General features: G+C 48.2%; 1 protein-coding gene across 1 annotated transcript in view; it reads left to right on the plus strand.

The window, feature by feature from the left end:
* ROR2 (receptor tyrosine kinase like orphan receptor 2) overlaps window positions 1-25,489 on the plus strand; it is a 165,976-nt gene that overhangs the window by 61,631 nt on the left and 78,856 nt on the right. The window lies entirely within an intron of this gene.

Raw genomic sequence — 25,489 nt, forward strand, 5'->3', positions numbered from 1 at the left:
CTCTCCTTTGTTAGGCTCGGAATAGAAATGGAAAGCGTGTTGAGAAAGGAAAGGCAGGTTGGAGAGAGGTGGCTCAGCGGTTAAAAGCACTGACTGCTCTTCCAGAGCTCCTGAGTTCAATTCCCAGCAACCACATGGTGGCTCACAACCATCTGTAATGGGATCTGATGCCCTCTTCTGGTGTGTCTGAAGACAGCGACAGTGTACTTATGTATAATAAATAAATAAATCTTTTTTATAAAGAGAGAGAGAAAGAAAGGAATAGCACCCGCACCAGCAGACCTGGGCAAGCGAGCTGAGGAGAGAGCAGAAGCATTCACTCCGAGTGCTACTGAGCGAGACGTTTGGTCTCGTGGGGTTTGTATTGCGCATGCTCAGTTCGTCATATGCTGCCTGGCGATGGCGTGCTGCCAGTCCTCTGAAAATTGCCTTCTTTCACATGAAGATCTTCTTAAAGAGACATACTTACATTTGTTAATGTATACTGGTGGTTCTTTGCAAATACGTATATGTACCACGTGTTCGGGCCAGAAGAAGAAAAATATCAGATCTGAATGGTGATGAGAGGAGGTCACGGGACAGCTGTGGGCCGAACTCTGGTCCTCTGGAAGACAAGCAAATGCTCTTACCTTCCGAGTCCACTTCCAGCCCTTCGCGGGTTCTTCTGCAGCCGTTCTCAGTTCCTCCTCTCCCACGACAGGAGGACTGGAATTGAAGGCCAGCCTGGACTACACAGGAACGCAGTGTTGAGGAAGGAGATGGAAGGACAGGCTCCTCTTCTTTCTTCGTTTGAGTCCCACAGATGTTTACTAGCTGGCAGAATCTACTGACAAGAATCCACATTAGTTACTCTGAAATATAAAATACTTCTTTAACTATGGTCATCACGCAGAACTGAAATATATACATCTTCCCCATCCTTACCCCTTCCTCTAACCTGCACCCAGCCTCTGATATTTGCCTTCTTACCCATTATTTATACATGATTACCAAGCCATCTTCCTGGAACCTTAGTTTCTAAAGGAAGGTGAGTCATGGTTTGAGTATGCTCGGCCAAGGGAGTGGCACTATTTAGAGGTATGGCCTTGTTGGAGTATGTGTGTCACTGCGGGTGTGGGTTTTAAGACCCTATCCTATTAGATGAAGATGTAGAACTCTCAGCTCCTCCTGCATCGTGACTGTCTGGACGCTGCCATGTTCCTGCCTTGATGATACTGGACTGAACTTTTGAACCTGTAAGCCAGCCCCAATTAAATGTTGTCTTTTATAAGACTTGCCTTGGTCCTGGTGTCTGTTTCCAGCAGTAAAACCCTAACTATGACAGAAGGTGTTATCATATTGAGTTTCCCATGAGTCTGGAGGCTCAGGATACCTCTTGCAGGTAGCAAGTTTGTAATCTGCCAGCTCATGTCTTGAGGATGAGGTGCCTTCATGTGGCTTTCCCCCATTTGTCCTGTGCAAGGACTTAGGAGCGAGCTCTTGCTGCGGTTCAGTTCTTTCTGTGTGAAATCAGCGTGTCTGAAATCTACGATGAGAAAAGTTTTAGTCTTTGCCTGAACATTAGAGAATTTTGGAAAGAGCCATACACTTCCCACCAAGGGTGGACTCCCATGCTTTTGAACATACCTAAATTTACACAGATTGGGGGTTTGATCATTGTTAAAGAATTTTATCTTCATGTCCCTCCCCACTTCCCCTCTGGAGCAGACGGAGGGAAGACAGAATGGGGTGCGTAACAGGGGCATAAATAAAACTCAGGGCCTGCATTCTCCAGATGTGATTTATCTGCTCCTTTCTTTGTCTTTTAAGTAAGCTGTCTGAAGTGAGCGTGGCCTGAAGACATTCCATCCTCATAAGTGTCTTGGCAAACCCTCAGGGATGTGGGGATTCACAGGACTTCTGCTTGGAAGGGGAAGCTGGACCCGAGACTGGCTTGGCAAGGTGGCTAGCCTGCCACAGATGTCTGATTCATGTGACTTTCATAGTCCAGGCCAAGTCCCCTTCAGACACTTTGATCTATGGCAGTGTTTTCCTGCAAACATTGGCAGGGAGATTTATAACATATAAAACATAATTGAGAGCTACACTCTCAAACACAGGACTAGACTTCCTGCCCCTCCTTGATGCACATCGACAATCTTCATATTCCTCGTCCATCTCTTAGAGGTCTGATGTCCATGGCTGCATTCCCAGTATCCTTGGGATGGGGGTATTAAAGACACATGGTGTGCTCATGGACTGGGAGATGAAGTTACATGAACAAGTTGCCCAAATGCCAATGATCTCTACTCCTGTTACATGTCCTCTACCACCAAGCTACACCTCTAGCCTCCAATGACTTCTCTATTGCAAGAACCAGGTGTATTCTGGCTCTAAGCAAGTCAGAACCACAAGGTTTGTTTTATTTTGTTTTTAGGGCAAAGCGTTCTATAACCTAGATAATCCAGGATTGCAGCTGTGTGAGGTGGACATTAATCTCATATGACAGGGATGAGAGCCTCACATGTCCAAGTGGACATGGGAACCCAGTCTGAAAACTACTGGTTTGGGTCAGGAATGTCTCCAAAAAACCTCACCCTTTGCAGGTACCTAGCCTGTGATGCTTTTGGGCCCTTTAAGAGGTGGAGTCTAGAGGGAAGAAGTGATGTCACCAAGGGCGTGCCCTAGAGGGTTCTTGTTTCTCCTGCCTCCTCTTGACTGTTGGTTTCTGGCCACTCCTAAGTGAAGATTTCTTCTATGCTGTGTGTGGTGCCTGTGTCCTGTTGTGTTGCCCCGAGGCAACACCACAGCTCACCTCAGCTAAGACTCACGCTGAGAGGCAGTAGTGTTGTGGTCTGCAGAGGTATTGGGTGCTCATAGCTGCTACTGTTCACCCTCTCCTCACCCTCCACTTTGTTTCCCCAACTCCGCTGCCGTTTATTTTTCTCAGTTTTTGTAGGTTCCTCTTCCCACTTCCAGGAACTCTAAATTGGTCTTTTTCAGAACCATTAATGTCTTTATTAGCGTATATTAAGTTCATTATGTTTTACACATGTGTATTTCATATTTTAATGATTATTCAATCTCCAATAGTCTCTTTTGTTCCCATTTCATTCCCGCTGATCCCCTTTCTCTTGCTAGATAGCACCCTTTCTACTTTAACACTCCCCCCATCCCTGTGGGGGGGTATGGTGTATACATGGTGTGTGTGTGTGTGTATGGAGGGTGGGGGGTTACGGGATGTGATTCATTTTATTAGCGTTGTTTATAGTAATGTAGGCGAGGGGCTCCCCACAGAGCAGGGACATCTTGCTTGTGGTTACACCACTGAAGAAAATGTCTTTTCCTCTCCCTGCAGTTGTAAGCTGCTTATGGGTCCTCAAGGACCGGAGGGATTTTGTGACCCGCTTTCTTTTTTGAGGGTCTTCCTGTCTATCCCAGGCTAGCCTGGAACTCGTAATCCTCCTGCCTCCTGCTTATCCATGCTAGGGTTGCTGATTTTATTCTGCCATACCTGTTTCTAGTTGTTTCTAAGCCATCTGACTTCTTTACTTTGTCCTTGGTTATGGGCTTGAATCTAGAATCTCATGCAAGGCAAGCGCTATGCCACTGGCTTCTAGTCACTGCTGTTTATATGCTTCGGTATAATTCAATTTACTGCCATTTGGTTCACTGTCTAAAATCACAGCGCTGTTTTATTTCATATATTTAGAGTTGGGCCATAACTACAGTCAGTCTTTAGGCCATCTCCCTTACCCAGACAAGGATACTCACTCAGTGCCTGTTGTTACCCACTGTCCCCACCCCCACCAGCCATCCCTAGTCACCTGCAGGAGGTCCCTTCTGTCCCCTTGTATTTGCATGCTCTCTACATTCTCTGTATGTTATCTGCTGTGATTGGCTCCCAGGCTGATAGTTTGGGGTTTATCCATGTTGGGGTTTCTGACTGTATTCATACCTCTGTGTGGCTGAATCATATTCCATTACTTGGTTATGGCATGTTTTGAGAACTTGCCATTGTATGGGGGTATTTGGTTTCCACACTGTGGCCCTTATAGCAATGTGTCTGAATTTATGCGGGAAGACTGTCAGACCATCTCCAAGTGCCTGCCATACTTTAAAATCTGACGGTTGGCGGCCTGTGACGGTTCCAGTCTGCCTGCATTCTCTTAGTCAACTTCTCTTACTCTCCCCATCTCCACCCCCTTTCACTTTCTTCTTCCTTCCCTTTTCCCTTCCTCTTCCCACGTGTGCATGTGCACACATGTGTGTGTGTGTGTGCACATGTGTGTGTAAGGTCATCCTCAGCTAACCTCTTCCGTCAGTTTCAGTAGAATCATCTGTTTTACTTTTGTTTCTTGTTGCTGTGACAGAAGCAACTTATGAGAAAAAGAGTTCCTTTTTGGCTCAGAATTCAAAGTGCAGTCCTTCACAGTGGGCGAAGTCAGTGCAGCAGTGCCCTGCAGGAACTGGAAGATCCAGTTACATCCAGTCAAGAACAGCCAACCCTGAACTGATGCATGCTTGCTGGCACTCAGCTTGCCTACTTACTCTATTAACACAGCCCAGGACTCAAACCCAGGGAATGGTACCTTCCACTTTTAGGCTGTATCTTCCCACCTTAACATAAAGACAACCCCCCTCCTCTCCAGACATGTCCATAAGCATCCTAATCTGTACAGTTCTCTCCCTGAGCACCCTCTCCAGGTGATTCTGCATTGTGTCAAGTTGACAGTTAAGGCTACACCATCCCAGTTGGGACGTGGTATTGCCTAGTAGTTTGGAATGATGCTTCATGAATGGTCATCAGCACATCAGAGCATTTGTGAGTGTCTGTTGACCATTGGCGCCTTATAGGAGAAAGAAATTACTACTTAGAGCCTTCTTCTTTAGTTTATTAATTAAATTGTATTTGTATTGTATTGTATTTGTATTGTATCGTAATTTATTAATCAAATTGTACTTGATTAAGTTGTCTTAAACAAGAAAAATTCACACCTCACCATTCTGGAGGCTGGGGGCTGACAAGTCAGGAGTCGGGAAGGTCAGGCCCACCCTTTCTGTGTGTGGTACAGGTGGCAGCAAACACCCCACTTTGACTTGTAGTTCATCTCATCTTAGAGTTTCGGGGGTCAGCGTGATCCATTCCTATTCACACCTTGGTCAACATGAATTTAGGGGAAATGCAAACATAGTCTATCGTGAGCTTTCTCTCTCTCTCTCTCTCTCTCTCTCTCTCTGTGTGTGTGTGTGTGTGTGTTTAAGAGAGAGTTGGGGAAGAAAATACTTGTGTTTTGAGTGCATTTGCACTTGTGTAACCAGAGGACAATTTTTTTTTTTTTTTTTTTTTTTGAGTGGCCAGATGTCTCATTGGCCTGAAACTTCCTGTGCAGAGACTGTAGTGAGTCCCAGGGACCTGCCTTTCTCCACCTTCCCTAGTACTAGAATTACAGACACTTGCTGCCACACCCCACATCCGTGGTTTGTTTGTTTGTTTGTTTGAGGGTTCTGGGGATCAGGCATACTGACCAAGCTGTGTCCCCAGCCCTCTGTTTGAACATTCTGTCACCTGCCTCTTCCCAGAAATCCTCTCTCTACCAGATGCCCCGCCTTCCAATCTTGCCTCACGTCATTGGCCACAGGCCTTTTTATTGACAGGCGAAACTTCCATACACTACACAAAAGTTTCCCAATCGTGACCACTGCAGGTGGTGAGCACCTTCATGTGGCTCCAGCACTTACCTACTCCTGTCCCCTCAGAAACCTCAAGATCTGCAGACTAGAATCAGAGTCTCCAGACAAATACTACAGTCTTCCAAGCCAGTGCGAGAAAAAGATTTTCAAACACTCCTTAGCAGGGCTGAGACCCTACCCAGAACCTTTGCAGTGGTGTAACCTTTGTAAACCCTCTCTGCTGGGACCTTCTGAGTCCCCACAGATGAACACCCAGACCTTGTACTCCTCTGGCTCCAGGGTGCTTTGCTTCCTTCTGAAGGGCACTGAGGATTGGCCTGCTAACCCACCTGGCATTGCATGTGCTGCTGAGGTGTGTGTGTTTCTGGGGAGAGAGGGGTGACGGTGGCAGGAAGCGGCACTTGGTTCTGTTCCCTGCTGGAGTGAACCCTGCTGGAAGCTGGGTGATTGGATCACATCTGTGATTGGGATTCCTGGTGGCATATGGAAACCCTGAGAGCTAAGTGCTCTTTGTACATAGCACACATCCTGACTATGAATGAGTGTGATTTTTCTCCCTTGTTTTCAATTAGGACTGCTTCTGTGTATGGAAGCCATACACTCCTTAAGTACCAGTGGGCCTTTAGCCTTAGCCTGGATGGTGTCTCCAGTCTGGAACTCCAGCCTAGGCTCTTTTCAGTCCCTACTCAGGGAGTGTTTGATTCTGTAGGTATAGAGTAGGCTTGAGACTTTTCGAGAGATATGTAAAGGGCTGCCACTGTCGGCAGATGCAGAACCATTGCTGGATGCTTAAGAGCACGGTACCTGCCTGTTTGTCGATGTCATTTGCTTGTGTGCACTGTGCATGTGTACCTGTAGTCTTTCGAATTGTCCAGGTAAGTCACCAAGGTTCAGCACCTCTGACCTGTGAGTCAAGGAGCTCGCGTGGGAACTCAGGTCCTGCCTGACGAACTGTGGTCTTTGTTCTCAGGTGCCTCAGTCAAGCGAGCAGGTTGTGCTTGGCCTTTGTTTCTTCCTCCCAGCGCAGGATCAGGACCCGATTCTGGGTGGAAACTAGCCAGCAGTTTTATTCGCTGGATTGGGAGGGCGCCTCACACAGGCTCCCTGCGTAAACCAGAAGAGGATCTGTGGGCGAAGTTTCCACCCTCCCCCTCTCCATCACGTTAGCCCCCTTATTTTCTCCTGTTCATTTCAACAGGATTTATGCTTGATTAAGTTACCCTCTTTTATCATAATTAAAGAAAAATGTGGTGGGAGGGCACTGAGGACTTTTCAATGAAAACCAGATTGTTGAACCTGCAGGGAAACAAGGGCCGCCCTGTTGCTCCCGGCCCCGCCCAGGCCCCGCCCAGGCCCCGCCCAGGCCCCGCCCCGGGAGACTCCTCTGCTGGGCGCAGAGAGGCAACCTAAGCCCTCCAAAGTGAAAGTCTTTCCCTGATGTCTGCCCAGAGGGTGGCAGGAAACAGTGGCACTGCCCAGGCGTGTCATCCCTTGGTCTGCATCCTCCTGGGACCTGGCCAATGTCACCCTCTGCACTCCCGAGGGGAATGACCGTGGGTCTCTTGTTTCTGAAGACCCTTTCCTAGTGATGCCCGTGAGCCTGATCAGAACCTGCGGGAATGTTTTCTAGAAGTGTGTTTGGAATTGGTTTGGCTCTTGTATCCTGTGCACAGGTTACCAGCCTAATCAAAGCAAGGCCGTGAGACGGTGGTGTGGGTGCCCCGGTGGTCAGAAAGCCTTCTTGATTAGATAGGATTGGCCGTGGAGTGGTCTAGGTTCTGAAGGACGTGTTTGTTGCTTCTGACATGGTTTTAAGAATGAACCCTGCAGGGAGATGAGGGGACACTCTGGACTGCACCAGATGAGAGAAAAGCAACAGGGTCGTAACTGCTGGGAGGAGGGGAGAGGGAGAAAGTCATGGCCTTTTAAGTTATGCACTGAGCCTAAGGAACAAAGACAGCCCGGCTTGTCATAGAAAACATACGTAGGCTTTGGTCAGTGTCCCCACTCTCCCAAAGAAGTCTAGGAAAAGGGGTGGAGGGGCATGTTTAATGTTTGACTGAGGGTATACATTGAGAGTGCACCTGGTCCCAGGCTCGCCTGCCTGTCCCAGGGCAAAAGGATTTCACCATGGACACGGATGGGTGGTTAGAATTATAAATACAGTTCATTGATAAAGAGACATGGGGTTAGAAACAAACCTTGATCTTCCAGAGGACCTGAATTCAGTTCCGAGCACATCAGGCGGGTCAGGACCATCTGTCACTCCAGCTCCAGTTGGGGGGGGGTGACATTCCTGGCCTCTGTAGGCTATGCTCTTACAGGCACATACCCACAGACACATGCACACACTTGCACATCCCACAGACACACTTACATACTCACAGACATATGCACATAACCACAGACACATGCACATCCCACAAACAGACACATGCACACACATGCACATCCCACAGACACACATATTTACAGACACATGCACACACATGCACATCCCACAGACATACCTACATACTCACAGACATATGCACATACCCACAGACACACCTACATACTCACAGACATATGTACACACCCATAGTCACATGCACACACATGCACATCCCACAGACAGACATATTCACATACAGACAGAAACATGCACATACCCACAGACAGACACATGCACACAATTTAAAATAATAAAGATAAATCAAAAGGAGGAGCTCTCCCCAGACTAGAAGGAGGGCAGTGAGCTGAGGAAGGACTCCCCACAAAGTGCCGCGCCATGGGTGTGTAGCTCTGTATAGGACCTTTCTCAGCAGCCCTGTTTTTCAGAGCCATGTTTCTGGGGCTTTTCTCAAGCATGCTCTGCTGTTTCTCAAGCATGGAGCACAGATCGGAAGGGTTTCCAGTCTGTATGTGCCAGCTGACGTCTGTCATGTGATCTTGATGCGTCAGCCTGTAGTCCTTGGTCTCCTGCCACACTTTCCAGGACAGGTGGGGATTTAGGAAAATCTGAGGCCTGCGGGGTGGGTTGGATTCTAGAAAGGGGGGGGAGGGGCTCCAGGGAAATCCAACAGTGGGTTGAGGGGTTGTAGTCTGCTTCTCCCTGGCCACACCACATACAGTGTGCACTGGGTCCCCTGAGGGAGCCAGTGTTTCCAGGTAGGAGTAAGCTTTCATGTTGGTACCTCAAGGGCCCCATAAGGAAGGAGGGGGTGCTGACTGCAGGCTGAAACAGCTTAGATTAACATGTGAAAGAAAGGCAGCTGGAGTCCTCTGTTGTAATAAAGCTGTTCCCATTGCACAGAGGGTCCTGTGTAGCTGATGCTAGCCCGAAACTCAGGTAGAGCCAGAGGATGACTTTGAAGTCCGAATCCTCTTGACTCCACTTTCCAGGTTGGGTTTTATGTAGTGCTGAGGGTCGCGCACAGGGCCTTGTGCATGTCAGTTAAGTTATGAGCTATGGCTGCAGCATAAGGTTCTGTTGATGTCTGGGGTACTCAGCAAATGCTGGTGTGGATGTCAGTTTAGGGTAGAGGCTCAGACCAGGGTGCTGTGTTCTACACCCACCGAAGCAAGGCCCTCACAGAGAACTGCATAGGCAGCAGACATTTCATGGCTCTGGAGGTTCTGATGCGAGCTGGGGTGGTTTCTGCAGTGTCCTCACGTGTTCTCTCCTTCCCTCTTTCTCCCTCTGTCCCCTTCCCTCCCGTTTGTCATACAGATAGGGTCTCAACCGTGTAGTTCAAGCTTTCCCTCAGATTTGTGCCAATTTTCGCTCATTTGCCTACATGCTTAGATTGGAGATGTGTGCTAGAGTGCCATGCTGAAAGAATCATTTGTGTGTGTGTGTGTGTGTGCATGCACACATGCATGTGGAGGCCAGAGGTTCATGTCAGGTGTCATTCACCAGGCATCTCCCATCTGTTCTTCTGAGACCATGTATCTACTGCTCTGGCCCAAACCAAGTAGGCTGTGCTGGCTACTGAGCAAGCTCCGTCTGCAATACTCTGCAACCTCAGCACCACGATTGTCCATACGTGCCACCATGCCCATCTATATGCCACCACACCCATGTGCATGCTGCCGTATCCGAGCACATGTTCAGACCTGCCTCAAGTACATGTGAATGAGCAAATGAATACATCTTTCAAAGAGAGAATACCATTGCTTTAATAAGAGGTTCTATTTTATTATCACTTTGGTGCTTCTTACAACCTAGGGCCTCACATGTGCCCATCACTCACTGAGTTTCACGCCCGGGTCTAGGTGTGCATTTTTCAAATGAGAAAATGACTCCGTGTACAGAATCTAAAGATGTCCACTGCAACTGTAGGTCCTGTTTGGGGATCCTGGGACTTGTCTGCAGTCACCCTGGGTGTTATTTTTAAATATCCGAGATAAATGATAAGAAACAGGTCATGGAAAATGTCTAGTTAAAAGTCGAAACTAAGTCATGCAGATGACACCCCGAAGTGACCTCAGCAGACACCTTAGACTCCACTCAGTGGTTTGAAAGGCTGTTGTTTGCTTGGAGAGGGCTCTGTTACTGTTCAACATTAGCACACACTTAATATGGCTTCTGTTTGGAAGCCAAGAGTTTGTACAGACATTTTCTGTGATCTTCTTGGAATCATTAAAACACTCAGAAGACCAGCCAGGCTGGTGGTCAGTACAGACTCTCATTGCTTTCAAATGACAAAATGTAGAATGCTCACTGAAAGGCAGGATGCCCTGTGTGAGGGGCAGAGGGAGGGATGTAGGTAGAATGCCCTCACGGGGTTAGGTCTAGTGTTAGAGTCCTGTTTTTGGTTTTTGAAGACCGTCCAGATTGTCTTCCTTCGTGGTTGCACTAATCTGGATTCCGACTGGCAGCTTTTAAAGTTCCCTTTGTCCACATCCTCATCAGTACTGGATGTCATCATGTCTTTGTGATTATTCCATTCTGGCCTGGGCGAGGTGGAACTTCAGTGTCTTTCCGTGTGTGTGTGTGTGTGTGTGTGTGTGTGTGTGTGTGTGGTCTGCATAGGCATGCATGTATGGTGTGTGTGTGTGTGGTCTGTATGGGTATATATATGTATGTTGTGTGTGCTATGCATATGTGTGTACTTGTATGTATGTTTGAGTATATGTGTGTAGAGAGTCATGTTCATGCACTTATGCAGCCAAACACAGAAGTTATCTTTGTCTTCTTTGATTGTTCTCCACTTCCTGAAGCAGGGTCTCAGTGATCTGGAGCTTGCTACTATCGCTGGACTGAGTACCTAGCAAGCCCTGGGGTCTCTGCCTGCCACCCAGCCCTGGGTTACAGACACAGGAAAAATCCTGCACCTGGATTTTTATGTGGGTACTGGATATTGACCCCAGGCCCTCATAGCAAGCAGCTTACTGACCTATACATGCTTCCCAGTTCCCAGTAAATGTTGCATTTTCCTGGTGGCTAGTGAAGTTGAGTATCTTTGTCATTGTATGAAAGGAATCCTGGGGAACAGAGAGATGGTTCAGAGGGTAAAAGTGCTTGTCATGCAAGCCTGGTGTTTTGAGTTAGATTCCCAGAATCCATACAAAGGTAGGAGAAAGCTGACACCAGAGTAAGTTGTCCTCTCATTTCCACATGAAGCAGCATAAACACACGCGTGTGCACACACACACATGCATGCATACACACACAATACAGACACATATGTACACACATACATGCATACACAGGCATTCACAAATACACATACTCACATATACACACATACCCACAAACCCACATGCACATACACATACACATACATGTATATATACACATACATGTGTTTATAAAAACCTAACAAGGAGTTCCTGGTTTTTTTTGGAAAAGGCTACATCCTGGGAGCAGTAATCTTTAGGTCTTTGAACACAGTCCTGTGGAATGTTTACTTCTTTCATGTACTATGTATAGTATTTAAAAATGTCCCCAGCAGAGACAGCACAGCATGTCCGACCAATGCCTCATATCTAGCCGTTATTTAAGAAAACAAAACAAAGTAAATTTTTTCCAGGGTAGTTGGAAGTCAGTGGCAGGGCCCAGCCTATTGCAGCCACATTTGCAGTCTGAGCTGCCGATGGCTGCTGTATTCATGTCTGTGGTCTAAGCCCTCCTCCTATTTGGAAAAGGAGCAGCAGCTTAGGTCCAGGTTCCAGCCAATGTACACTTCAGTCTTGGTCTTGACTTTCAGGGTAAGTGTGGGGTTGTCAGGAAGAGAGTTCTCTGCTGGCTCATTTGAATTGAGTGTTATCTGTCCTTGATGGATTGGAATTGCCCGACACACAGGTCATTAGAAATAGAGATCAAGACATCAGATCAAACCAACGCATTTCCTCCTCTCTGTTCTCCATAAAACACATCCGCCCCTTCGGTGTGAGAAGACTCAACCAGCATTAGTCTCCTGCCCCAGGTGATAAACCTCTTCTAGTCTCTGCTTGCTCTGAAGTATTCCGTAATATAAATAACTTTTCCTGCAGCAGGCTCATCTGTTTTCCATTTCGAGGTGGTTTGGACCACATGGGTGTGGGGGAGGGGTGCAGGCTGGGAGATGCAGGCTCGCCTGGGAGTTCTGCAGAGCTGTCTCCTCCACAACTCTGTCCTGGACAGCCAGTCTGGTGGGTGTTGCTTTCAAGATCAAAGACAGACTGTAGCCCAGCCCCGTGCAGGAACTTGAACTCCAGGGAACATCAAGTTGGGTGGCAGTGAACACTCGAAGGAAGGCTTCCTGTCTACAGCACCCTGAGGAGGAAGAGCAATGGGGTCCAAGCCTGTACTGAGTGGGCGTTCTCAGCTTCTGCCTCCTGCCCTAGCCTGTGACATGCTCCATCTGGAAGAGAGGAAAACAACCCTTGGAAGACCTGCCCTGGAGCAGAGTGGTTGGAGGACTAGCTGTTCAGCTTGGCCTTGAGGGACAAAGAGAATGGAAACTGAGCCCAACTGTTTTCTCTGCCATCTTCCATCCACTCTTCCTCTGTAGATGGGGAGCCGGGGTTGGTGAAGGAGCTCTTTCTAACCGAGCTGGCTCGGGGGGTCCCCAGGCCTGCAAGGAGGCCAGGGTCGTCTGGGTGCCTCAGAAGAGCTGAGGATGGAGTGGGGGCCGGAGGGCGGGATCTTGCCCAGGGCCCGTGAGGGAAGCTCCAACTGGTTGCTGGGGATAGTCCTTGGTTTGACGGTTTGAGGCTTGAGCTTGGGCTTGGCTGTGGCAGGGAGCACAGAGAGGCCTTCTACGGGAGATTAGATGGTTGCTCTGTAGGCGAAGGCCTTCTTCCTGGCTCCACGTGTCAGATTCCGATGAAAAGAAGCAGTCCATGGTTTTAAGGCATTTATTGTCATGGCAGAAAGTAGATGAGGAAAACCTACTCCACTTCTCGGGGTGGGCCTGAGATTAAATATCTTTTGCAGGGAGGAGTGTCTGGGAAGGAAAGTTCATTGGCTAAGCCTCCATGCTTTTAGGTACCTCATTAAAATGGAGATGTGTCTTGAGCCTGTATAGGTCATGTCCTCTACCCATGGAGGGGCTTGGCGCCTTGCCCTTACATGACCGATGGCCACAAATCTATGGGGGCCTGCAGCTCATGACAAGGGCCTTGTGCCCAGGAATCAGTCGAAGTGCCTACTGTCCCTTCAGGGTCACCAGGGTTTCTAGCCTTAGGTCAAGCAGGAACCAGGCTGCCTTTCACAGTTCCACATGGTACCATTTCCGGCTCTTAGGCTCTTGCCTTCCCTTTCTTTCAGTGCCCCCAGCTCTGCTTCCTGGTACCTCTACACTGTGTCCGGTGCTTATCCTAGCATCTAAAGGTGGCACTTTCTTCAGAACATCATTCTGACCCACACAGCTAGTTTTGGAAGTCGCAGCTCTGTTAAAGAAGTCTCGGGTGTTTGGATGTCACATCTCTTAGAAGGCCTTTGGAGCAGTCAATGGAAAGGCACCCTTTAGTACACCTGCTGTACAGAGTTCTTCTCCAGAGGACGAGAAGGAGGAGAGCAGAGGGTGCTTGTGGGAGGGGCCGCAGGGACAGCCGAGTCTGGAAAGCCCCACCCTGTGTCCGCTTACATAGCGGGTTCCCTGACTTCTCGGGGATGAGCCCTCATCAGAGATCTCCTAGGAAACCTTTGCTTCTCCACTAAGCCTGCCTTTATCAGCCTGGGCAGCCATTTATGAGAGCTGCAAACCGGGCAGCTGAAGCCAATGCCTGTGCCCCTTGCTCACAGGACTACAGCTGCTGGCCTGAGGTCCAGAGACTAGCTCACTCAGCTTTCTCTGGGGACATTCACCCTGGCTTGTTGACTGCAGCTATCTAGATATATCCTCCTTGGAGGGATAAAGACTTAGTGTTTCTTCCCCCTCCTAATAAGGGCGGGAGGCCTGGTATGAGACCCTTTTCCTCAGGGCTGACCGTTCCACCATCACAAGGGTGATCTTCAGATAAAGTCACAGTGATGTTTGGGCTTCTGTTTTGGAAAACACAACTGCAGACATTGTCAAACTATAAAATCTACCGTATAGTGTTGTTAGCGCGCGTGTGTATGTGTATGTGTGTGTACTTGTATGTGTGTAGAGAGACCAGAAGACAGTCATTACTCAGGTCCTGCACACTGCTTTTTGAGATGGAGCCTCTCATTGGCCTTGACAGGTAGGTTGTGTTTGTCAGCAAGCCCCAAAGATTCTGGCATGCCACTGTGCCTGGCTTTTAAATTATTTTATTTAGGATGCTTGGGGGTTGAAGTCAAGTTTTCATTTTTACATCTGAGTTATCACCCTGGCCAATAGTCTAGTTCCTCTTCCTTTCTTCTTCCCTTCCTTCCTTTCTCTTTCTCCCCCCACGCTGGGCCTGGAACTCAGAGCCCCAGGTAAGCATTCTACCACTGAGCCATAGCTTTAGATTGGCATTCTTGGCTTTAAGATGAGACAGTTGAGACTTTCTTAAGGGATTCCAGGTGGAAAATGGCAGCCCTCTGGGGTGGGGTGCTAACCCCCCACCACAATGATGATTGCTGTGTTAACGGCCCACAGAGGCAGCATCCCCAGAGGGCGGGCTATCCTTTGCTCTAGCCATCCCTGACCCAGGCAACTCCCTTTTTTCTTCTATCTGTTGCTCTCTGGGGGTTGGGGCTATGCTTCATTGGTGCATGTTTTGTAGAATTCACCCATCATGTGCCCATAAAGTAGATACCCCTAAGTGTGCAAGCAACAGATAAACCTTGTCAGTGGTAGAAGATGGCCATGTGGTTGGCATGAGTGGTGAGCCAGTGGGAACCTTTGGGGCTCTCTGGCTTCATTCTGGAGTATTAAGTAGAGCAGGCTGGTGTTGAATAAGAATTACATGCTCATGGCTTTCTGGGGCACGTAATCTGTGAAATAACTCTTGATTTTGGGTTTCACCCCTCAAGATGATCTAGGAGTCTAGGATTTGAGGTAAAGCTTGGCTTTGCAGTTCTGGCTGAAAATCTCTAGAAGATACATTCTGAGTGAGTCAGAGCCTCCCCAAGGATGGTCTCCATCCTCTTCCTCCTCCTTTGTTTTTATTAGGTTCATAATTTTAAACTGTGTCATGAACGTGTTTTTGCTGTATTTAGCAACATTTTGCAAACCGTGAAATGCCGGCTTTAAATTAGGACAGATGCTTAGAAAACTGGGAAGGATTTCTCCCCCCCCCCCCAACTTCTTCCTATAAGAAGATGCAGAAACCCAATGAAACCTCCTCCTCTGCCTATGGCCTTCTGCCTTGAAAATTCACCTGGCTTCTGCCTTTCTTTCTAACCCAAGAAACTGGGAAAGTCCTGGAAGCAGACCACAGCATGTTAACCAGGCTTGTAGGTAGATGTGGGGCCCAGCTAGGGCCTGCTAGACTCTCCATGCGGATGGCTAAACAAGATATTCTATCTCTTCATTTTAGACTAAGAAGGGCATCAGATACTAGACTGCTGGAGTCAGGGCCCTCCTATTCCCGTCATTACAGACATGGAGGCTCCTGATGTGCTAAAGATAGTCCAAAGGTTTCCAGCAAAACAGCTCCTTTGACAGCCACTGGCTGTAAGCACAGGGTATCTTTGGGGTTGTCAGTTCCTCTGGCAAGGAACCAGTTCTCCTGTTTGGGGGGAGTGAGTACCCAAAGCCCACCTTGAGTGGCCTGGAGGAGGTCCTCTCGGGAACCAGAAAACAGGGTTTCTTTGTGCTCTGAGCTCTTAGGATAAACGAACTGGAGCTGGTAGCTAGCGGACTTGCCACCGAGCAGCGGTTTAAATCAAAATAATCACTTTAAGAAACAGTAGGGAACCTAGCTGGAGAACCATTTTCTCTGGCCCCGAGACACTAAAACATGGCCTGATTTATGCTGTTGGCCGGGGCAGACTGTTGAAACATGGAACTCAGAGTTATGAGGGCCCCTCCCCTCCGTCTGTCCACCGGCTGCTGGGATGAAAAAGGCTCAAAGTAGGAGAGCCGGTGGAAGGCCTCCAGGCCCAGAAAGTGGCTGTTGAAAGGCTCAGGTCTGCAGGGAAGTGTCGACTGGGGGCAGGTTGTGCAGACAGGCTGGCCCTACAGCCCCGAAGTAGCTGGAACTATGTCTGGCTTGGTTCGGGTTTGAATTGAGGTGTGTGTGTGTGTGCGTGTGCATGCGTGATGTCTCAGTGTGTGCACACATATGTGTTAGTGTGTGTGTGTAAGCCAGAAATCAACCTCCAGTTTCTTTTTCGTGTTTTGAGTCAGGATCTCACACTTCTGCATTTGGGTTCCAAGGGTCTAGGGATTACATCCAGGTCCTGATGCTCTGAGCCCCTAATCACCCGAAGCATCTCCTCAGCCTCTTGATTGAGATTGTAAGAAATACTGTGCCATGTGCCTTTGACCCTTAGAGTCAGTTTGATCATTTGTTTTTTTTTTTTTTCTTTTTGGACTGTCCTTCCTCAAAGAGACATATAGGTAGTCTGTATATGCAGGATGGCATGCACAGGTCCCAAGAATATGAACTCTGATACCCACCTTTTGCTGGTTGCTTTCTTCTCTGCGGGGGAGGGGTGTGAGATCTTTTCTAGGAATAGGGTGAGATTGGGACTGGATGCTGACTTGACCTGTGCTGCAGCTGGGTGAATGACAAGAGGGGGGTAACTGAGGCCCCACCCCTTAAGCTGTGCACCCATTCCTGGTCCATGGCCTTCCCCCTCTTTCCCCTCACTGAAATCTATTCTTGGTGGCTTCTCCTCCTAGGTCTTCAGCCTCTGGAATCGAATTGCATCCATGGACCTTGGTCCCTGGTTCCAGGCATCTCCAGAGGTTGGGAGGAGAAGGCAGTAGGTCAGAACCTGCCTTGTACCATGATGGAAGCAGACAGGTGACAATGATTCTCTGTGTTCTTCCAACCCCACAGAGCCCACATAGTGACTCGTCACCTGTGCATGGAGATGTGGCTGAGTGGCACCACACAGAAAAACCCCACTACCGCATGGCTTCTGTGTGGCGCTGGGGATAGAACCCAAGACTTCATTCATTCTAGACAAGCGCTTGTTAGCCCTCCCACATGCTCACCACTCTTACGGAGGTTCACCTAGACGCAATCCAATAGTTAGATTTTAAATGTTTTCACTTTAGCTAAATCCACAGAAACTTAGAATTAATTTAACAATTAGTATACTTCTTAAGAGACATAGCCTTTTTTATTTGTATGAGTACAGTGTTGCTTTCTTCAGATATACCAGAAGAGTGCATTGGATCCTATTACAGATAGATGGTTGTGAGCCACCATGTGGTTGTTGGGAATTGAACTCAGGACCTCTGGAAGAGCAGTCAGTGCTCTTAACCGCTGAGCCATCTCTCCAGCCGCCAAGAAACAGCCTTTAAAACTTTGAAGATGTAGTTTTTTATTTTATATGTATTGGTGTTTTATATATACGTTTGTTCCACATGCATGCAGTACCCTTGGAGGCAAGAAGAGGGTGTCGGATCCCCTGGGAGTGGAGTTCAAGACAGTTGAAAGTGACACATGGGTGCTGGGACTTGAACTCAGGACCTCTGGAGGAGGAGCCAGTTCTCTTAACCACTGAGCCATCTCTCCAACCCCCATGTTAGTACAGTTTAAGAGACAGTATCTCCATTTGTCTGTGCATCCCAGGTACAGATCCCTGTGAACATAGAGACTATGCTCTGATCCCAGACCTAGCGAGTCTATCGCCTGCTTTATAGGTCATTTAAAGTGCTGACGTAGCAAAATACAAAGAAGTAGATTTTCTTTTCTTTTCTTTCTTAAAGGACTGTTGTTAAGTCAAGAGTCTCGGTAAAGTCCCAGAAAGTATTTTCTGTAGACCTGAAGAGAGGAAGAGTGTGACAATTAGCAGCTGTCCCCAGGAGTAAGATGCTCCCATGGGATCGGGTCACCTGTGTTGATCTGCCTGCTTGGCAGATTGAGGACAAAGGGAAGCGTGTATGTCTTCAGGAGTTTCAGTTGATGACAAACTGGGGACAGATACGCTGGTGTAGAGGACTCCATCTTGTCTCTGATCTACCTGCACCCAGGTGAGGCTGGACCAGAGAACTCTCATGTCAGACTGAACTTGCCTGTGGGCACACACCACTTGCTGCATTGGATTTGTGACTTTGACATTCCTAACTTGGCTTTAATGCTTAGACGCAAGGTTTCCCTTTCCCATCCCCAGAGCCTGTCCGTGTAGTGTTTTGTTTGTGAACGTGGTAGGACTGAGCCCCTCTGGGGCTGTGCTTCTCAGTTCTGGGCTTAGATACTGTGTTCCTGGCAACACACTTAGCCAGACGCGTAGAGTTGTGGGAAAAAAGCTGAGAAGAACTCCAGGCTGTCGCTGATCCCACTTGTGACTTCCTGGCCAGCTGGGTGATGAAGTGTTTGTCTTTCTCTCCTTCTCACTGTGCATGCAGCCAATACCGACTGCCAGGAACCAAGGGTTGGTGGGACCCGAGGGCCAGGGAAGGAGCCGACTGCTGTCTGGGCTCCTCCTGGGAGGCTCCCTGGCTGAAGGAGGGGAGCATTGTGGTACAGGCTGAAAAGGAGAAGCAGAGTGGACTTAGCAGGGAGCCGCTGGAATGTAGCCAGTGTAGGAAGTGCTCAGTGAGTGTCCGCCATGGGTCTGCCTCTAGTAAGCCATGCCCTTGGCCCCAGAACTCCGGCTTTCTTCATTCATAAAAGTAGATGGCCAGAGCCAGGAGGATGTGATAGGCCAGCCTTGGGTCCTTGTGGTATTTAAATGAGGTCATACACAATAGCCCTGTGCAGCTGGTAGCATTTGTTCTAATTATTCACACATACCCCCCCCACCAGTGTGTTTAAGCCACCATTATTTCCTTACCCTCCACTTGCCCCACGCCTGCCTCCCGAGACAGCTGAACCCACACTGTAGCATCAGGGAGACATGCAGAGCCTCAGGGCCTGGTGTTTTCAATGTGGGGGGGGGGTGCTCCCTTGTACTGCTAACACCAGGAACGCAGAGCAGGCAGCCCCATGATGGGTGTCTCCGGCATCATCATGGGGGTGTGGTTAGCCCAATGGACATTTCTTTGAGCAACTGAAAGAGTGTGAGTAAAGAGAGATTCCGTGTCAGCACTGTACACTAAATTACAGGTAGGCGAGAAAGTCAAGGCCCAGCAAACACACCGATCACCAGGTGGCTTCATGGCCTTGGCTGAGGAGCCTACTTGACTCCTGATGCCCCTCTGAAACCTCTGTCCCCCATCAGGTAGGTGGCACCATACTCTTGATGCATGCTGCTGTGCTCACACCACAGATATCATGTATTTTCATGTCATAATCAGGGATACACCACACACCACTTTGCTCACAACCAAAGACACCATATATACCGAATACTCTCAATTACATAGTACCACACTACAGTAGATACATCATATTCATCTACAGACATGTCACACACACACACACATTCACTCACACACACACTCACCCACACACACTCACCCACACACACTCACCCACACACACTCACCCACACTTACACTCATGCACACACACTCACTCACACACACACACACACACACACACACACACACACACATACTCATACCACACTCATACCCACAGGCATACTACCTGCCATGCGTATATAAACAGGATCACATTGTATACACCACCCCCATTCACAGACATGTAACATTAGCATGGACATACTGACATTCTCACACATGTACTACACACAACAATATTGATACCTACAGGCACACACATGACCCACATTCACACAACCATGCTTATACCACACACACTCTGACTTGCTGTAGGTACTAGATTCCAACACTATAGAAACAGGCCTGTACTACACACCACACACATCCTGCACATACCACACACAGGATACAATCTGTACTCATTCAATACATGCCATGTACATATATGACACACGTGCACCAAACATGCTCACACACCATACATACATATCAAACCACACACTTACATGTACCTACCATATCATACTCATATGCTACACAGATGCACATGGGACATACATATACATTCATAGTCAGGATACCCAGGCACTTCCCCCACCCCGATCTGACAACACCAGGAATGGGTGTTGCCAGATTTTGGAGTTGTTTTGATAAGGCAGATACAGCCATTCTGCCCCACCCTACACTAGCATAGCTGCTTGTGATGGTTTTGCTTGCACATGCTTGGCCCAGGGAGTGGCACTATTAGAAGGTGTGACCTTGTTGGAGGAAGTGTGTCACTCTGGGTGTGGTCTTGGAGACACTCCTCCCAGCTGCCTGAGGATGCTCAGTCTGTTCCTGGTTTCCTTTGGATGAAGATGTAGAACTCTCAGCTCCTCCTGCACCATGCCTGCCTGGATGCTGCCAAGTTCTCACATTGATGATAATGGACTGCACCTCTGAACCTGTAAGCCAGACCCAATTAAATGTTGTTATTTATAAGACTTGCCTTGGTCATGTTGTCTGTTCACAGCAGTAAAACCCTGACTAAGACAGAAGTTGGTACCAGGAGTGGGGATTGCTGTTTTAGACCTGACCATGCTTTTGTTTAGAAGATTGTGGATTTTGGGACTTTGGATTTGGAAAGCTGTGAAAGGCTTTAAATGGGGCTTAACAGGCTCTCCTAGTAAGAATATGGAAGACTTTGTTACTGAGAGTGATTTGAAATGTGCTGACTTGGATCAAGCAGTTTCAGTGCAGAATTTCTGTTTGTGGCCAAGAGACTGTTTTTGTAGTATTTCGGTGAAGAACATGGCTGCTTTTCGACCTTGTCCAAAGAGTCTGCCTGAGTTTAAGATGAAGAGATTTAGATTAACTGCTTTGAAAAAGGAGATCTCAAAACAGCCTGGTGTAAATTCTGTTGTGTGGTTTCTAAAGCTCACCCTAATGAAGAACAACTCAATGAAAAGGAGAAAGTTGAGGAAGGAAAGATACAAAATATATTGTTCGAGTATTAAAAGGACACCAGGAAGTGAAGTGGAGCTAAATCCTGCATTCCAGAATTTTACATTGAATTAAGGAAGTAAGGCCCTTGGGACCAGACCCCGCCCAGCAAAATTAGCTCCAGGTGACTTAGTACAAGCTTTTAATCCCAGGAGTCAAAGAAATTCAGATGTGGTGGTACACACCTTTAATCCCAGGATATTGACGTACTGATCTGTAAATTCAAGGTCAATCCACAGAGAAAGATCCAGGACAGCCACTTAGGTAATGAAGGAGTTAGAAAAGAAGAATCTAGTGATAATGTAATAGAACAAGGGGTCATGTTCCAGCTCCTGCAAGCAGCAGAACTTGGCAGCTTCGGCCATGTGGCTCTGGCCTTATATTTAAGAGAAGGAGACAACTGGGACAATTGATGCTGGTCAGCTGGAGCTAAGAAATTAATAATGATTAAGAAGAGACCGCCATCACTAAGGTGAAATGTTTTCTGAGAGGCCAAACAACTGTTCCAGAGATAGCCAAGGTTGTATCTCATGCTGCAGCTGTACTTGGTAATGTGTAAGAATCACCCAGGTGGTACTGGTTTTGAAGGCATGAAGGCATCATGGAGAACAGCTGAGGCTTGGGACTGTGAGAGGCCATGGAAGGCCACTGGTGAAAGTGCAGCCTCAGTTGTAGTTGACAATCCAGAATTGAAGGGGTCATGCAAAGGATATAAGGCTTGGCACCCTGAAGAGAGTCTATGAGAGGCTATTGGTGATGCCTAGTTGCAATGGAAAACCCGTTTATTTGAGTATATTTGAGATGCCAGTACCATGGGATGATCACCAAGGACAACAGCAAAGGTGTAGTGGATCAACCTGAGCTTGAAGTGCTACAGAGGGCAGACCTTGGAGTAGCCCAGAAGGTCATGTGTGGATCCCAGACACTGAAATGAAAAGCTGTAACATTGAAGCTGCCTTGAAGACCCAAAGATGCTAAAGATGCCGGAGCAGCAGGATATGTACCAAGGAAAGCTGCTAACGGGGAGTGGAACCAGCCCAGGGGAAAGAAGTTTGTTGCCATCAACAAAGATGAATAAGGAGTTGAAGATCTGAAGACTGCGTTGACATCAGGCATGGAGATGGCAGAATTTGGAGTTTGCCCAGCTGGTTGCCTGACTTAATTCAAGAATTACAGTTATGTGATTGGATGGATCTCAGAAGAGACTTTGAACTTTTAACATTGTTGATACTGCTACAGACGATGGGGACTTTGGCAGTTGGACTAAATGTACTTTTTATTACACTATGTTTAGGCATGGCCCCCATAGACTCATGTGTTTGAACAAGCCTATGGGGACCAGGGAGTGGAACGTGGAGGCTACTTTGCCTCCTTGGGAAAAAAAAAAGCAGAACCCGCTCAGCCATCAGAGAGAGAAAGCAGTTAACTGTCACAGGCGTTCGCATCCGTCACCATCACTATCTGGCCGAGATTCCATCCCTGCGCTATCTGTAGCCTCTGCTTTGCTGGTGGGAGGCACCCGGGACCCTGCACAGTTCTGAAGGACGTGCCTTGAACTGTTCCCAGTCCTGCAGTCCCGGGCTCTCTGCTCAGGACTGATCCATACGTTATGGTTTTTCCTTTCCAACAAACCGAGTTTGTCCAGTTTCCCCCTAGAGTTCACAGCAACGTGCCTGTGACTTGCTGAGGTGAGCATTGTTGCTGCCCTGGAAAATGATTTTCTTCTTTTCTGTGCTCCTTCCTTAAAACTCGTCTGTGAGGTGCTGCTCATATGATTGCTGGGTCTCTCAGACGCCCCGGCGTCTGCACAGTTGGAAGAAGTATAATGTCAGTGTTGCTGTTTCTAAAGCCCCCCTAAGGAAGATGTTCCCCCTGTAGTAGGGTTGGCAGTGTACCCTGAGGTATGCAGACCTTGTTTGGAGACATCACTTGCTACTAGCCCCGAGCAGAGCCATGAGGAATGAAGGACTTGGGGTTTTGCTTGGGGGAAGAGCCTTGCCCCAGCATGCCTGAGGCCCTGGGTTTATTTTTAGCACTGCAAAATAAAACAATAAAGGTTTTAATTATGAAATAAAGGTTTTACATGGGAGGCCCTCTGGGTTTGATCTCGGTGTCATTCCAAGTCTGTCTTGCACTCCTCCTAGGACACGGGGAGCTTTTCCAGACTGTCCAGCAGCAATCAGGTGGTAACCCAGCTCCGCAGGGTGGGTGGGCATGCTCAACTGCACTGCAACCCGAGGGTAGCCGTCCAGGGCTCCGCCCCATCCTGACTCTAGGACCTTCGGGTCCTCCCAGGAAGTTGCCTGGTCCATCTCAACCCAAACCGTCAAGCAAAGGGGAGCCTTCAAATAGATCTCTTCCTCTCTCGGATCTGCCATGGGTATGTTTCCAGGATCCTAAGTGGGATCTGGAGACCCAGGTTTGGCCAAATTAAGGCAAACAGCAGTGATTTTTTTTTAACTGCCTAATAAAATATAAATCCCAAAATAAACTTTTTGGATAAGCAGTTAAAAATCACATGGCAACATGAGAAAATGAAACCAGTTTTGTGAGGAGAGAGGGAGTCTGGGTAATTTCTGCCACCCCCGTGTTTAAAGTGGCCGTTTGAAAATGAAACCTATAATTTGAGGATCTTTGTCTTTTATGTGTTGCGCTTAGAACGTGTGAGCACGTGGCGCTTTAATTGCCGTCTCCTGTTCTTTTACGTCTGCCGTTAGGGGAAAACATCGAACCTACTAAGGTGATTGAAGAGATTTTTTTTTTATCCTGCATGATTGGAATTTTCTCTCTTTTTAAAACAGATTTAAAAATGAGAAAACTGGGAAATTCAACAAATGTTAGTAAGACAAGTGGAGGGCTGCTGTGCTGCGGGAGGGGGAGGGGGAAGCTCCTTCTCCTTCCCTCTGTAACTGTTAACTTTTGGCATGGGATGTGTCATGTCCCCTTACTGCTTTTGGTCTCCTTGTAGTGGCTGTGGTATGCTCTTGTTAAATGGGACTTTGCTCTAAGACCACATTCACAGTTCTAGTTTATGTAGCTGAGTGTCTTGCCTGCACATACGCCAGTGTGCCCGGTACCCACAGAGGTCATAAGAGGGCATGGAACCGTCTGGAACTGGAGTCACAGATGGGTTTGAGCCACCCTGGCGTTGAGTGCTAGGAATGAAACCCAGGTCCTCTGGAGCCGGTGCACTGAGCTGCTGAGCCGTATGTGTGTGTGTGTGCGTGCGTGTGTGCGTGCGTGCACGTGTATTTAATTTTGAAAGGGGAGATGTCATGGATTCCTTGTGATGACTCAAAATCAAATAGTCTCAGGCCATTGCTGCTTTTTACCTCTAAAAATACCCTGGATGCCATCGTCCAAAGTTGCAGACAGTCCTACCACTGAGTACTGCAGACTCCGTGATGCAGTCTGCAGACTGAGGCTCTCTGGATGGTGGCTGTCCCTTGAAGAGGGCCCTTGGCTGGCACCTGTGCCAACAGAGGCTACTATGTCCTCTTGCCTGGCTAACCACACAGGAACTGGAGGCCACTAGCTCCTGACAACAGGTCTGTGAGCTGGCAAAGACATCCTTCCACCTCATGCTTGTGATCATGGACCGAGGACAAGGTGCAGGAGACACACATCTCTGAGTTCTTGCCAGGCCTCACCTCACAGTACCGGCCAGGGATGTTCATGTTATCTGTTCAGGTGCTTTCATAAATGCTGACAGCCAGGCCTGCCTGCTTAGAGGCTCTGGAGCTTAGTGTTGGGGGTGGAGTGAGTGGGAAAAGCAGAGGGAGAAAGAGGAGGAGCAGAGAGGGGGTGGGGAGAGAGAGGGAGGGAGGGAGAGAGAGAGACAGAGAGAAAGGGGGAACATTCATGTGTGTATTCCTCTCTCTCTCTCTCTCTCTCTCTCTCTCTCTCTGTGTGTGTGTGTGTGTGTGCCAGATGACAGCCTTGGATGTCGTCCCCCAGGTGCTTCACACCTTTTTAATTAAGTAGTATTTTTGATCAGAGACTTAAACTAGCCTGGAGTTTCCCAAACAGGCTGGACTAGCTGGCCAGTGAGCCCCTGGGAACTGCCTGTCTTTGCCCTCCCATTGCTGGGATTACAAACACATGTGTCTCTTTAGGAGGTTTTTATATGGGTTCGGGGACCATACTCAGGTCCCCACACTAGAAAGGCAAGGTCCTTACTGAGTGCCCCCACCCCCACCCGGGCCGCCCTTTACTTTTATTTAGACATTTGTTCCCAGCGCAATGCCAGTTAGTTCTACCTATTTAAATTAAACTGTCCTTGGAATCCCAGCATTGGTTACTGGGCAAGCTCCAGAGCAGTGACACCCTGTCTCAGGAAGAACGGAGATAGTGTTTGAGAAAGGACGCCCAAGGATGTCCTCTGGCTTCAACACACAGCCATGTAC

Source organism: Micromys minutus (genome assembly GCF_963924665.1).
Source record: "Micromys minutus genome assembly, chromosome: 1".
Classification (NCBI taxonomy): Eukaryota; Metazoa; Chordata; class Mammalia; order Rodentia; family Muridae; genus Micromys; species Micromys minutus.